Source organism: Chrysoperla carnea, chromosome 3 (genome assembly GCF_905475395.1).
Source record: "Chrysoperla carnea chromosome 3, inChrCarn1.1, whole genome shotgun sequence".
Taxonomy (NCBI): Eukaryota; Metazoa; Arthropoda; class Insecta; order Neuroptera; family Chrysopidae; genus Chrysoperla; species Chrysoperla carnea.
This window is the reverse complement of record NC_058339.1, coordinates 56,780,034-56,796,577: the sequence shown is the minus strand read 5'-3', so window position 1 is coordinate 56,796,577 and position 16,544 is coordinate 56,780,034.

Here is a 16,544-nt window from a genome sequence, read left to right as displayed (position 1 = left end):
AAAAAAACTTCTGTCAACATGTTTGTCCCTGTGTGAATCAGTATGTCAGTTGTTTTTACACAATAAATTATAGTTGTGTGAATTTTTGGCTAGCTAAACTAAGCTATATGGGAAGAATATTAAGAAACAACAGAAGAATGATACATACTATGTTTATGTAACATACACATGCATGTATGATTTATATTGTATTTATTGGAAGACAAACGAAGAACGCCCAAATATGCTAACAATTTATTTAAAACCAAATAGGCGCATTTTTTCATTTCATTTCTTGATATATTCGTAGTATCATATGGAATCATAGAAAATGTAAGAATTTTCACATTTATCATAGTGGTTCAATTGAATACTATCAAGGGTATATTGCAGCCAATATTAGTAAACTGGACAGAAAATTCTGTCTTAAAAAGATATTTGTCAAATTTTTTTTGGCATCCTTATATTCTATTATCAGTTCCTATAGGAACTATAAATAGGTCTGATGAATAGATAACATGAACGGCAACTACCCAGTTATAGTCACCTAATCGAATTTATAGTATGTAAACTATAATTAAAACTATTTACGTAAATCTAAATCTTAAATCTAGAACACTTTGTCTATTTAGTCTATTTACTCTTTCACTATTGTCTAAGAGATTGATTACTTCAACATTTGGGTGCCTTTCAAGGCGAGTCAAGTAACTTTCACTGAACCGCGTAATTTCTTCGCGCACTGTGGGCACTTCAAGATTACGGTGAATGTCGTCATTACGTACGTACCAGGGAGATTTACTAATTGTTCGTAACACTTTTGATTGAAACCGTTGAATGATTTCGATGTTACTGTTGCTATAGCAGTTCCCCATACTTGAATCCCATAAGTCCACACAGGTTTTAAAATTGTTTTATACACTTGCACTTTATTGTCTAATGATAACTTAGATTTATGGCCAGACAGCCAGTAAAGTTTCGAAAATTTTAAATTTAATTGTTTTCTCTTGGACCAGATGCGTTTGCGCCAAGTTAGCCTTCTGTCTAAGTGAATTCCTAGAATATTTGTCAAATGACGGAATATACATTGATTATTGAAAAAAAATTGATTTATCTTTGAAAAATTTTTTCTTAGGTTAATTAACAAAAATATGTAATATTTTTATAAAGATATTTTTCGTAAAATATAGCACCGGACCACATTTTCAGTGTGTTTTTTGTCTAAAAAGAAATCGAAATATTTATCGTAAGTAGGTAATTAATTTTATAATAACTTTAAATCATCTGGTCATGCTTTCCGTATGCAATTATAAGATTCTTTTTATTATATTCAAGTCCGCTCTTAACAATCCCTTTGCCCATAACCATTGGGAAATAATTTTTACCCCAATGACGGCGAGAGTTATGTGTTTGAGCGGTATGTATGTATTTATGTTCATCTGTTCCTTCACAACTTTTCATAGTTTTACAAATGTGGTATCGTTGAAAGCGTCTTGATCGTCCATTGATTATAGGCTATATGTTACTTCATATAAAAATTGAATATGGCTCCGTCTAGAGAACATAAGTCACAAGTTAAAAACAAATAATGCAATGAATGTGTTAGGTATCAAATGAAAGGGTGTTATTAGTATTTTTCAAATATATATCTATTGTGATGCTTTATCACGAAGTTATAATCCGAAAATAATTTAAATATCGCGAAAATAATATAAATAATGTTCATCTGAATTTATTATGATAAGCAAAATTGCTATTACAGTCGGAGGACATATTTTCCATCCTGTGGACCGATTTTTAATCAAAGAGTCGAAAAATTAGAAATCGGAGTGAAGTAGAAAATCGTTTAGACCTTTTTAAAGCTTGTTTTATTGTTTTTAGTACATTATCAAAAAAAGGGTGTTTAACCGCTATGTGTGCCTGTATGTCTGTAATATCGTAGCGCCTAAGCGGATGATCTATTTTGATTTTTTTTTGTTTCGTTTGAAAGATAATTTAATGAAGAGTGTTCTTAGCTATATTTTAAGAGCGAGTTTAGACTTCCGTAACCGAAACGACTAAAAAATAGACCATGATTCTCAAAATCGGTTAATTTCAAAGAGGGCTCTAAGGAAGAAGGTAATTTAATGGAGAGTGTTCTTAGATACGTTTCCAGTGCGTGTTTAGAGTTCCGTACCTGAAAAAATTGCTAGGGATTTTTTAAATCTTGTAAATTTCACTTGTTTCAAAATGAGGTTGAATTGACTCTATAATTATGGTTTCGCCTCTTTCGATTTTTTCTCTGGCTCTTCTTGCTTAAGTTTCACAGGAAAGTTTAAAAAATGCATTAAGTTAATTAATTTTATCTATATGAATGACATTTATGTCAAGAAAAATATAGACACAATCATTTATCATGGACATTATAAAACAAAAACACTAAAGTTTTGAAATTAATGTGATAAATAAATATAAAACAATGTTAATAATAAAGCATATTGTTTTAGTTATAAAAACATTATAAACTAAAAACTTTTTTAAATACATTAAACAAATTGTAATACAAGAGTCACTATAGAGACTAGTTAGCTACTACTATACTATGACACACACAAGACATAGTACACAGTCATGTGACAAAGTGGCACACAATTGAAACAAAGTGTTTGAAATAAAATGTACATTTATTGTGTTGTTTTTCTTCTATCTTTTATATTAGTACATTGTATTATATTACACATGATTATTATACTTTATAGTACTACTAGCGGCCCCGACGGACGTTGTCCCGTAAAAACGTAACTCCAATTCATGAATACCTATACTACGTTTAGCCTGTCCGCTAAACCCCAATTTAACTCCTATTTATTGGAGTGGCCTGACCTTTGATAGTAGAGCTCGCTGCGCTCGCATATGGCTCTAATAAATGCCTATTGACAATACCTGAATACTATTAAAAATACATAGTACACATAGTATACATAATGTGATATGATTTATATGCGCTCCCACCATTTAATGAAATTTCATTTTTTTGGTACGGAGCCCTCAAAAACAGTTGTACTGGACCAAATTAATATAAACCATTCTCGAATCTCCACGAACACACACAAAAAATTTCATCAAAATCGGTCCAGCCGTCTAGGAGGAGTTCAATTACATACACACGCACACAAGAAATATATATATTAAGATTTCATTCAATATTATTTTTAGTGTTGTTTAAGGTTTAAGGTAATAAGTTCATGAACTCATTTTTTAACTCTACTGATAGTACATCAGGTATTCTGTATGATAATAGATATCTGTAATTATGTATACCATAGATATTTCTCTCACACTACTTATACTCTAAATATAATTGTTTCTGTTATACAATAAATTTTTTAACTTTAAGTAATTATATCTCAAGTATGAAGCTGTCAATAATAATTTTTATACGATGTATACATGAAATATACATAGTATATTAAGTTCAGTCCCAAGTTTGTAACGCTTGAAAATATTGATGCTACGAAAAAAAATCGTATAGGAGTTTATAGAATAATAATATAACTAATCCATTTTCGGTTGTCAATCCGTCCGTCCGTCCGTCTGTGAACACGATAACTCACAAAAAAAAGATATCAATCAGAAATTTTTACAGCGCACTAAAGACGTAAAAAGGGAGGTCGAGTTCGTAATGAGGAACATAGGTCAATTGGGTCTTGGATTCGTAGGACCCATATTGTAAACTGTTAGATAGAACAAAAGTTTAAATGTAAAAAATTTTCCTTATAACCTTTTATCTTATAATGTTCCTTATACAACTTTTGCTTGATACATTTTTTTGTAAATATCACTGTTTACTCATTAGGGCACACATTAGACGCAAATTTTATAATATGTATTAATATGGGATTGTCAGTTTTGTATGTGTGATGACATGTATAGGTGTAAAGTGACAGAGTTATCAACACTGTCTATACATGGTATTTCAACAATTAACTCAGTCAATTGTTTTTTTCACTTTTTTTAATATCTCAAGAATTGTTTTTTTTTTTTACAAAAAACACAAAACTTCTTATGCTCTCCATTCTATCCGAACATTAAATGAATTTATCTCGATTTAAAGACAGTTAATCGATTTCAAATTTTAATGGTAAATATATTATTATATTATTATATATTCATGTGTATATTACGTGTATATTGTGTGTACATACACATGATTTTAGTTTCAATAGTGTTCGATTATTATGTAGAAATAATTTTTCATGGAAAACAAAAATAATTCGGATTTGAAAGGTAAACTACTGACGAAAGAAAGAAAGTTACTTCGGTTAAGAAATTAAGGAAACATTTTAATATGTGTACAATCTATAAAGTGCTTCACACCGTCCCTCTGTTTCAATATTCAAACAATAGATCATATATTTTAATAGATAAGCCCAACGTTTACCAAGTATGTATATTTTGGCTTCATAGAGTAGATTAACAAAGACAAAAATACAATAGTCAAACAGTTGACAGATAAACACAATACGAAAGCATGGTACTCAATGCGCATAATCGTACTGACGGAAGTCAGTTGCTTCAATAGTTACTGTTTCTATAATTAATTCTGTATAAAAGTTCTAAAAAATGGTTAGTAGTTGTTTTATTTGCAAGGAATATTTGTATTACAGATTATTAAAGTTTAATTATTAAATAATATTTATTAAATGGCAATTATCACGTTGTAAATACGTGCCAGGGTATTATGTTGTATATTAAAACATGCGCATTAATAACCATGCTTTCGCATTTATTATCCTTGTCAATCTACTTTGAGACGTGGTTCTCACTTTGGTGCCGATTCCAGTATTGTATTTTTAAAGATTCAAACCGTCATGTCAATTGGTACGATAATATGTCATAAATCTGCATTTATACAATGCAAATTGATGTTATCATATCGTGCCAATTGGCACGACGCTTTGTATATAGGAACAGAAGTCGTATGCATGCAAAAACTACGTTATTTCTGATTTTCATATGGTTTAAAAATAAGCATCTCTCATGGTTTAGTAACCTAGCAGTTTATTATACATATGTATAGTTTCTTTGTGTTTTCTTCCTTAAAACTGCTGTGTTTTCATAATGTTCCTGATGAATACATACACATACTAATGTATGTGAATCACAGCAGAGTAGTTTTTTTTAAATACATTCTCTCTTAAAAATAAAGGAGTATAGAAAACATGGAATATGAAAATAAAAAAAGTAAAAAAAGGTTTTCTTTAGGTCAATACAACAACATGCTTTTCTATTCTCAGTGACAGAATTATTTATTTGTTTTATCCTGTTGAAAACAACAATATTTATTTTTATTTTTATATTATTGAAAATTATTATATATTTCCATTGTAAGTTTAATTTAAAATAAGAATTTCAAGGATGAACAAAATCAAGGATTAAATTGTGTTTATTTAGGATAATTTAATAAAATATTGAACGGGTAAATAAGAAACAACTAGCGAATATACAAACAATTATTAAACAAAATAGTATATAAATCACGTATACAATAATTTATTTATATTAATCATTTTTTGTTTGTAAATATTGTGGCAATAACAACAGATTTATAAATTTATCATGCAAAAGTATATAATATAAATGATCTCCAATTCTTACGTCTCTGGATCAACGGGGCAGTGTCACAGAGCATCTACCCGTACGTGTAAAGACTTGGTCTAATACTAGATATGTGATAACAAGACTAGGTATTTAAAATGCTCCTATATAAAAAAATAATAAATTTTTTTTTTCCATTATTTTTCTATGGTAAAAACCTACGCTAAAAACAATTTAAAACTATATTCTTTAATGAAATTGAACTTTTGGAAGGTGCGAAGAAATAAAAGGGGCGAAAATCTTAAGAATTGCATAGTTTTTGAAGAAAATAATAACTGAGAAAATTTATGATTGGTCTTAAGATACAAGATGAGATATTTACAAAAATGGCGATCAGATGAAACAACTCCTAAAAGAAGGTAAATGGTAAATGTTTTAAAAACGAAAAGTGGGTGAGTGATTACAATTTTCTTCAAAACAAAATTCAAGAACTTTAATGAAGACATTTTAAGTTTTCTACTGACATGAAACAGATTTCAGTTCGATTATTATTTTAGATGGTCCAAGATTTTAAATTCATTGCAGCAATTTTTCTCGGAAAGCGAATATCGTCAAAAAACTCATGCTGGAAGTTTTTATAGCTCACTTTCACTTTAAGGCAAGCATTTGTCATATTTTCAACGCTCAGTATAAACAAAGAAAGAAGTTGTATTCAAACGATATTTTTGGTAGAGATAAAATTTTCCGGCTCCCATTTCGAATTTTCACATTTCTTTTTCTTTTTGTGAGTTCAGATTTGGTTGGAAAGACACATTTTGGTCCTAAAAATGACAATTTTCAGGGAAAAACGGATTTTTGCCGGCCGAAATATTGAATTTTCACATTGTTTGAGCAAGGTTTTGGATTCAGCATCGCCGAAAATATCTCCTCCCGCATTATTTCCTATTTTTTATAAGTTGCAATATGTTAACCATTTTCGATGGGTTTACATTCAAAGGGTGGTCTTGGGGCTAATTCTGAAAGTATGTCTTTGTTCTTAATTAAATTACAAACAAAGTTAGCCGTGTTGCATTTTAATCAGACTGTTTTCAAAAAAATTAGACTTAAAAACTCTATTTGCCGGCACTAATATATTTCTTAATTGGTTACATAGTTCTCATAACATCGGTCGGATAGGGCTTTTTTTTCGCAAATTTGCATTTAAAAGTGATTGATGATATTATATATTCGGACTTGTATTCCTCCAAATACAGTCGTACATATATATCTCTGATAATTAAAGACAATTCAAAATACAATTTGGAACCAGCTTTAAAGAATCATTGAAGAACTTGTGAAATCCAGATCAAGATTTTTATAATATTTCTTATAACAAACGTTTACTCGCTTAAAAAAACTTCATTCATTTACAATTCAAACAGAAAGTTACCTATTTTTACAGTTTAAAACAAAAAAGTAATATAGAAAAACACAAAAATAACAAACTAAGCAATTTATAAAATAAAAACAACACCTACTATAGATCACAATAATAGATTCTTTTACTAAAACATAAAAGCACAAACAACATAAGAAATATAGGAAACAGAATGTTGCATAGAAAATGGATGCCGGTTCATTGTTTTGAAATTGTTTTATTTTCATGCAAATTTTGTTTGAATTGCATAAAATTGTGAATGAAATAATAAATGAACATAAATAATAGTATTATACTAAATATATAAAATATATATATTGAATAGTTTTTACTCAAAAATTTGTTGTTTGTCAGATAAAACAACACGGAAGGCACTATCTTTCTATTTTATCAAAACACATCCATTTTAAATACCATGTGTTCCAAAATCCTGTATCTCTAAAGACATAAGTTTATGATTAGTCACCTAAAGTCTCAAAATTAACTACAGCTATTTAACAACTCTATCTATTTAAAAGTTTCAATAACGAAAACAAAACAAAAAAATATGGGATTTGAAAATTTCAAAATGAGCCGTCATGATTTTGCGACTTATTCATGGCTTAATTCGTCTTGTGAAAGAATTTTTAATGAGGTTTACCCTTGTTTCGCTAAATTACTTCTTTTTTTCACCTTCCAAATTGAGACTTCATTACCCAAAATATTTAAAAATAACTTATTTTCATTAATTACAACATTCACTTAAGAGCCTGGGAGAGACCTGCTGCCTATTGTGTTTTCCTGTAATTTAAAACTCATTAATTTTTCTTATATATTTAAGCATTTTCAGCTTTTATTAAAGCTCATTATTATCAGACCATTCAGAGGATATTGTCCCAAAATTTACTGAATTTCACACAGCAGATTATATCGTTTCTATTCATCACATTCTCAGTATAAATCATTTGTTATCCCCCATCTTTTTTTAATTTTTTATTTATTTTCTTCTATTCAGTTTGGTTTTTATTTTTATGTTTTTATACCATGAATATGAAATATATATCATAGTATATTAATTTTAGTCCCACGTATGAAACGGTTAAAAATATTGATGCTAGGCCCAGGCGTTCAGCATGCCTGCCGCCCAACCAATGTCCTGTAATAGCCGCAACAACTTTACGAACATAGGCCCTTGGAAGTGATTTAAGATCTTTGAAACGCCTGCGATTGTACTCAGACCATATCTGTCTTGTAGTACCACAAGTACGTTCCTCCCCCCCATCATTTTGAAATTAATGCTGACTTAATCTCGTCAAGCTTGGAATTACCTATATGTAGGCGTTAGCATAAGACAACCTGTATAATAATAATAATAATCATAATAATAATAATCATAATAATGCAAAAACAATATTCTATTATACAAGTTTAAAAATATGTTTATCTCTATGTATTTTTTTGTAATATGGTTGATGTTGTTGTAGTTTCATCATTGTAAAAACTGAATCATGATAATATGAATATTATTTTTGTTTTGAAGTTTTTCCACAAAATTTTTCATTGTTTTTGTTTTCATAAACTTTTGAAAAATAGGATAAAATTTTTATAATGGTTTAAGCATTAAGAAATGAAAAAGCTTTTATTATATTTTCTATTGAAATGCACAGCTTTTTCATATACAAGTTGATGTTTTAGAAAATGTCCACCGTCATATTTCGAAAACTCATTTTTAGAAGGAACAAAATTACAGTATTTAGTTTATTTTGGCCAAACATGGGTCAACTTTGATTTTTACATATTTAAGGTATTTTAAGCATGGTACCCCCTTCTCTATATAATATATCAAATTTTTTTCACAGGCCAAGAAAAGGGCTTACTATTAGTATAAAACACGAGATAATTAATACCTTAGTTTCCCATTTAGACAATTAACGGCAAAATTAGTATCTCGAATACAAAACGACATGATGCCATTTTTTTTTTATTCTAAAAACATCCTTTTTAACTCAAGTCAAGATAATTTTTTAAAATGACTAAAAATAGCTGGGAAAATAGTGTCACAAAATTCTGCAATTCTCAATTCTCAAGTTTTGGTACCTGATTATTGGGTTAAAGACTGTAAGTGTATGAAAATAGTGTATGAAACAAATTTTTTGGGCAAAAGTTATGTTTTTCCATAAAAAGTAAAAATCTGTAAGATGTTAGACATAAATCTGTTAAAATTTTCTTGGTGGAGAGTTTTTAACCTAAAAATACTGTGATTCTGTACTAAAAATTGTGGCCATGAATAAAAAAATTTTAAAACTCTTTTACGCCAATGAATAAGAAACTGCAACAAAAAATATAAAGAAACTATATAATATACTTGAATTACCCCTTTAAATTTATACTGATACGTGTTTTTCCAATTTTTGATTTGTCATTCCGTCTTCGAAATATAAGGGTGGCAACTTTATTTAAAAAGACCTTGTATACTACATTTGGTTTACTTTTTGATTTCCTGTATAGTTTTCAATGTGTTTCTCAGAAACATTTAATTTTTTTTGTATTAGGTGCTATCACATTAAAATGTCGTGATTCGATCTACAATTTCACGTTCGTGACTTGATTGTAATATCTCTGTCTAGAAAAGGATTTCAAACGCTTATACTTTAAAATGTTTCTACAATTAATTTATATTATGTTTTTTAAAACTATCATTTGGATGACATTTTCTTAAATTTTCAAAAATGAAAACTGCTTATATTTTAACTAAACGCTACTCGCCCGATTTGTTAAACATTTCTAATATTAAGAAGAAATAGCATCGCATAATATTCGTCACTATCCTTACTCTCACTTATGGTTCTTCCAAAACTATTGCAATTTAGCTAAAGTCTGCATACTACTTTTAATTCGAGGCATAAACTATTAAAAACTAGATTGATACTCGCCCGCTTCAGTGGGTTTAAAAATAAATATCACCGCTTTATAGCCTCCACTCTCTCTTGATAAACACAGTTTTTAATTTTGTTAAATGTAAAATAGTCATAATTCATTGAGTACATCAGAAAAGTTGGCCATGATTTATTTGACATTTATTATTTGAAATTTTAACAGATTTCTTTAATTTATGATTCAAAATGATGATCATAAATCTGATCCATTTGTAATCATCATTTTGAACCATAAATTAAAGATTTCTGTAAAAATTTAAAAATGGTGAATGTCAAGTTAAATTTAATTATTTATTTTTTTTAAATATATCTTTATAAATTTTAGTTCATGTGTTATTCTGATATATGAGCCATATTTCTGTACAGTTTCATTAAAAACCATTCGCTAGTTTTAGCGTGAAAGCGTAACAAACAAACAAACAAGCAAACGTGCTTACTTTCACATTTATAATATTTAGGAATTTTATCAAAAACGATCCAGTAGTTTTCCTGCAATGCGCGAATAAACACACAAACCGACAAACAACATAACAGTCATGTTTCGGATTATAAAAACGTTTAAGAAATGTAAAATGTGACAACTGAATTTAAAGCATAATCTTCTGCTTGAAAACTAAAAGCTATTTAAAGAAAATCTAAAAATAAGCGCTCTCTATTCGAATTGACATAAGTTACTTCATGTTGGTTCTTCAATCTAATCTTTATGAAATATCTCTATGTTTTTTAATCGACTTCAAAAAAGGAGGAATTTCTATATTAGACTGTGTGTATTTTTCATGTATGTTTTTCGAATTCTTCGCTAAGTGTGGACCAATTATAAAATTTACCGAAGTACAATTTCCAAGTGAGCTTTCCTGTATGCTTCGAAATGGACGCTAACCATACTCTTAGCTAAAATCGATTCATTTCCGTCGACTGGAAAGTATAATTACTCATCAGGAAACAATTAGAGTCTGTACATTAAAAATTTTTTTGTCACTTTTTTGTAGTTGGTTATATTGTTTGCAAAAAATTTTTAGCCACGAATAATATTTTCTAAAATGATATCTTTTAAATTTTCTCATAAAGGAATTTCTGACTTCTCTGTCACACCCTATTTTGTGATTTTTAAATGTTTCTGTAAACGGAGACGCACAATTTTTTACCACAAATACCCAGATTATCAAGACATTTCTAGCTTTTTATAGTATCGATAAAAAGGTACTAGAGAGTTTGATGAAACTGGCGTCCTGTGCAGATAAAAAATTTTTTATGCATCCATTTTTTATATAATCCTCAAATGATATCCTGAACAAATATTTCATTTTAATTTTATTTTTCCCTTTTTTTGTTTGGACTATAACAATAACTTTAAATGGTAAAACATCTAATACGTTAGGCCGATGATCGTAAATATATTTATGTGCATTCTTGTTATTTGTGTAAATCGAATATAACTTTAAGTCGCACATAAAAGGTTATTTTGATGTATAAATGTCAATAAACTGGCATCTAAATGCAAACAGTTTTTTCCCTTGGTTTATTATGAATTAAATCCCCAATAGGTGAAAGAACGTACTTAAAAAAAAATAAATAAATAACATTTAATGCGATAAATTCCAATTAATATCTTAACTAACCACATACGGTTATCCCAAGCAAGTTTTAAAATTTTATCCCCGCGGATAATGCTGGATCGAATATTGACTAACGACAATTATATCAATTGCAATAATCCCTCCTAACAACAATTGTATTTTTGTTACAACAACATTCCTACAAGAAGTATGCAATGAATCTGTGGAGAAAATATAAATGTTGCTATACCATTCTTGGTGCTATACCACCTTCGAATCAGTTTCGTCACAACATTAGTATCAGTTTTCTGACCTTTTCTGATTAGACTTTACCCTTGATTATTAGCGATACAATTTAAAATTAATATAAATTGATGTGTATATTCATTTAAACCTAAAATCGATATCAAATGTTAAAGATTGTTCTGATACATAGTCAAAGTAAGTAAACGCTAGTCTTACATATAGCCTTGTAATTAAAAATATTTAACTTTTTGATACACTAATCTTAAAAGTACTTCAGTATAGCGTAGCTCCAAGTTCGGTGGTTTACAATGTGGCTATGGGTTACGTTCTTCGAATATTTTCCATCCCTATATAATATAAATGAGAAAGTAAGTATGTTTGCGTGTTTGCAACGCTTTCACGCAAAACTAGTGTTACGCTTTCACACAAAACATCAGAATAACACATAAGCTATAATTTATAAAAGATCTATTTAAAAAAAAAAAAAAAAAATATATATATATATATATATAAATTAAAATTAGTTTATTACATTTTACTACGCTATCAATGAGCATTCTTTTGAACCATAAATTAAAGATTTATGTAAAAACATTTCAAAAAAACTTGAAATCTCTACATATATTTTTCCTGTGTAAAACAATCCCGGCCATATTTCGAGAGTTATGGAAGGGGGATAAGTGAGATTAAAAAAGGGTTAGGCTATACTGCGGTGGTCTTTACTTTTAAAACCCAGCGAAGCAGGCGTGTATTAAGCTAGTAAATTAAAAAACGTTTCATTTAATTCTTAGAATATGAAATCTAAGAAACCGCACGTCAATACGTAGTATATGTATGCCGATATATCGTACTTACTATAAAGTGACACAACAATGACTTTTCATTGTTACAAATTTACTTCGTACATGAGGTAAATTATATTACATTAGGAAAGTCAATGTAAACACTTATATGGTTGTTATTACAAGTGTTTTATCATTTTTACTCCTTCACTTATATATGGGAAGATCATCGAGAATGGACACACATTTGGAACAGAAATATTCATTGGATTCGATTTATTTGAATCAGCTCAATTTGTTACTATTAAAATTTATTTCTTTATAAGGAACATTTTTTATATTTAAGTTTTTGTTCTATCTCTAACGGTTTACAAGCTGGATCCTGCGGACCCAAGCTCCAATTGACACATATTGCTCATTTACGAACTCAATCTCACTTTTTACGTCCCGAGTATGGTATAAAAATTTCAACTTGAAATCTTATCGTTTTTGAGTTACCGAGTTAACAGACAGACGGAAAGACAACCGGAAACGAACTAATTACATGATTTTATGAACACCTATACCAAAATTTTGTTGGTAGCATCAATATATTTATTGTTACAAACTTGGGAATAAACTCAGTATACCTTGATATGTGTTACATATAATATACATGGTATAAAAACTCAAAGTTTTAAATTTTCACTTCTGTGGATAGTTCTTTGTCACTAACTATCATGGTTTTTAATAAAATACTATTTGAAGCAATGACTCGTAATTAATGTTTATACACAACGTTTAATTCATATACATTATTGTTCCACAATTTTTACTCATGAATAATAGCCGCCATATTTGTTTCTTTGTTACTTCAATCTTGTAGATAAAACTCGTGATTGCCTCAACTTGAGTCATTTTTCATCCAGGCAATCATTTTTTTTCCTTGAATATCACTTTGAACTCTACAATTTGGCATAGGATTACTATAACATATGGATCAAGTGTGTGAATTTTTCACACACTTGCAATAAATAGCAATAAAAAATTACTATCCCCTTTCTTGAGGGAAGCTTATTCTTAAAAAAAGTGAAGAACATCATCCCTGATGATTTTCATCAATATAACAGATAACCTGGAAATTTGGCAGTGGCCTCTTGAACCATAAAGAACTACCAAATCGACGTGAGCCAACCTAGGCAATTTTCTCTTTTATATTTTATCACATATGTTATTGTAACTTTGTACAACAAACACCAGAGTAGATGACAATTTCTCGATGTAAGTCCTTTTTCAAATTATTATGGTTATTGTTATGGTTATTGTTATATTTTCAGTACTTACTTTTAGAAGAATATCTGTCTTAATTTTTTTTCTTGGCTAATGCACAGGATAAATACTGCCTTTCTGCACTGTTTTCAGTGAGACAAATTATCGGCAAATTCGGATTGTCAAGACATCCCTAGCTTGGTGCAAAAAAAAAAAACCAATAAGTACAAATTTAAATTAAAAAAAACTATTTAAATTAAAGTTAAAACCTTGATAAATTATTGAAAACAAAAAAAATCTGTTGTTCCCTACCAGTTAAGGATGTATGAGCACGGTAGTGGGGACACAAATAAAAAAAAAAATTTATATTTTCAATTTTGATGTTTAATTATGATATAACTCGACAATATTAGACGAAAAGTAAGAATATAATTTTTCGATATCTGGAGTGATTTTATTTTATTAAAATATCGAAAATTGAAAATTTTGTTTAATTATTTAGCTTTCGATATTTCGAAAACCAAGGCTGATATACTACCTTAAACATTAAATTGTTCAAACTCGAATATTTTTCGTAGAATTATCATTTATGTATTTTCTTAAATAAAAGTTTTCATTTGGAAAATGTAAATACAAAATTGACAAATATATAATATTTTAATGATTTAAGGTTTCTATAAAATGTTGTAAACACAATATTCAAAATTCCAGTTGAAAGAATTATTCACTTATAAAATTGTTTTGAGAAGAATGCCCATACCATTTCAATAGGTTGAAAAATTTTATTGAACGCTAAAATGAAAATAATTTTATAGTTTTCTTATGTCTGAATGTCCTGAATGACTGACTGCCGGATCATTGCATGGATGTGTTCTTTGTATGACCTAGGCATCCGATAAGTAAGCATTTTCTGAAATTCTACCCCCAAGGGGTTAAGAAGGGGATTTGAATATTGTACTTATATGGAAAACCCATGTTAATAATTATAGATATCAACGTTTGCATGTTTGTCATGTTACTATAGTGTTTTTTAAAATTCATATTACTCTTCTCACAAGCGGTATGTCGGGAGGTTATTTATAAATTGAAAGTCAAACTATATTTTATCGTTGTACAAAATAATCGGCAGAAAAAGTCATGAGTAAAACCATTAAAGATAGAAATTTGAATCATTTTAAAAAATTTCTAAAGGAAAATCTGTATTAAAGAGTTTCTTACAAAATAAAATATCTTAGAATGCATATTGCATACAGAACTACTAATAGAGTTATAGTAGTTCTGCAGTAGTTAGAGTTATAGTATAGTACCAATTGATATATGTGCTCAGGGTTTGAGACCGAGGTATACTCGATCAAACTTTTATTTCATTTTTTAAAGGAGCACAGTGCGATCTACATCACCTAATGTCGCCGACTTATTTTCCAACGGGATGTAAGAAAAGTTGATCTTTAGGGGGCAGACTAAACGAAAACAAGCAGGTTGAAGAGCATTTGGATCTTTAAATTTGACATAGTATATATTGCAGTATATAGAGGGGATAAGTGAGGTAAAGGTTGGATCTGTAAATGAATCAATGATTCGCTTAATGAATCATTATGACAAGCGAATGAGAGAAAAGTAGTATACTGTATTACTTTTTTATTTCATTCTTACAAGAATACAGACAGCGAAGTCCATGGTCGAATGCTGCGTTATTTTCCAAGGGGGTGTTAGTAAAGTTGATATCAAAGGGTGGGCTAAGCGAGGAAAAGCGGGTTGAAGGATAGCATGTGGGTCTTTAAAATTGGTTCTGTAAATGAATCAACGATTCATTTAATGAATGAATCATTTATGGAATACATTGAAATAAATCATTAACCACGAGCGAAGCCGTGGGCAAAAGCTAGTATACATATACATTACAATGCTATATTTGAACACTATAACAACGATTAAATGATATCAGTTGTCTTAAATTTCTAAACAAATTTAACAATAACTATTTATGTTGTCATACAAATAGTATTTGTAATCATAATGGAATCAAAATCACCATATTTGCAAATTATATATATGCAAATATATAGTTTTCTAAAAGCTGCTATTCATAGTCGGATTTGTTTGTTCAAGATTAGGTTAGTTTAGATGATATTGGTTGTCAACGAGGGACACATTTATGCCATAGTGCCCATTGAGTGGATGTGTATACCTCCTTTCAGCTGAAAATTTCCCCGCCTGAATTATTTTGAAATGCACCAGCCTATCCATACTATTAATCCGTCAGCACTGGAGCTATGAACATTTAGCTTAATCTCGATTTTAAACATAAATAACTTTTATTACTACTAATATGAATAAATAGTAAATGTGGTTAAAAGTTTTCCATCTTCGAATAATTTTATCTACTTTCGCTTTTTTTTTCAAAATATCTTCAGTTTTTTAAAGTCCTTCAGAAATTATGAGAATTTCTCTCATCACGAGACTAAACATCTAAGCAAAAAAATATTATCTTCGGGAAAAAAGTATTTTATTCAAACCATTCATACCTCGTTCGAAATTGGTTACGCTCTAACCAATTAAGCCACTGTTGGGAAAAAGTGCACCAAAATGTTTCCCTCAGAAAAGATCCAATATTTAATATTTTCCAAATAGATTAATTGTTTTACTGACCTTGTAAGAACAGGAGGGTAAAATGATCCCTCTACGTTTTTTACCAAACAGTTCACATAAAATATTAATTGTTCTTTTATATAAACACAAAAATTACTTGTAAAATCATCTTAATCAACACATTCAAGAGCCACCACATGACGCCTTTAAAAAGCCACATATTTATACTCTCGGAAGC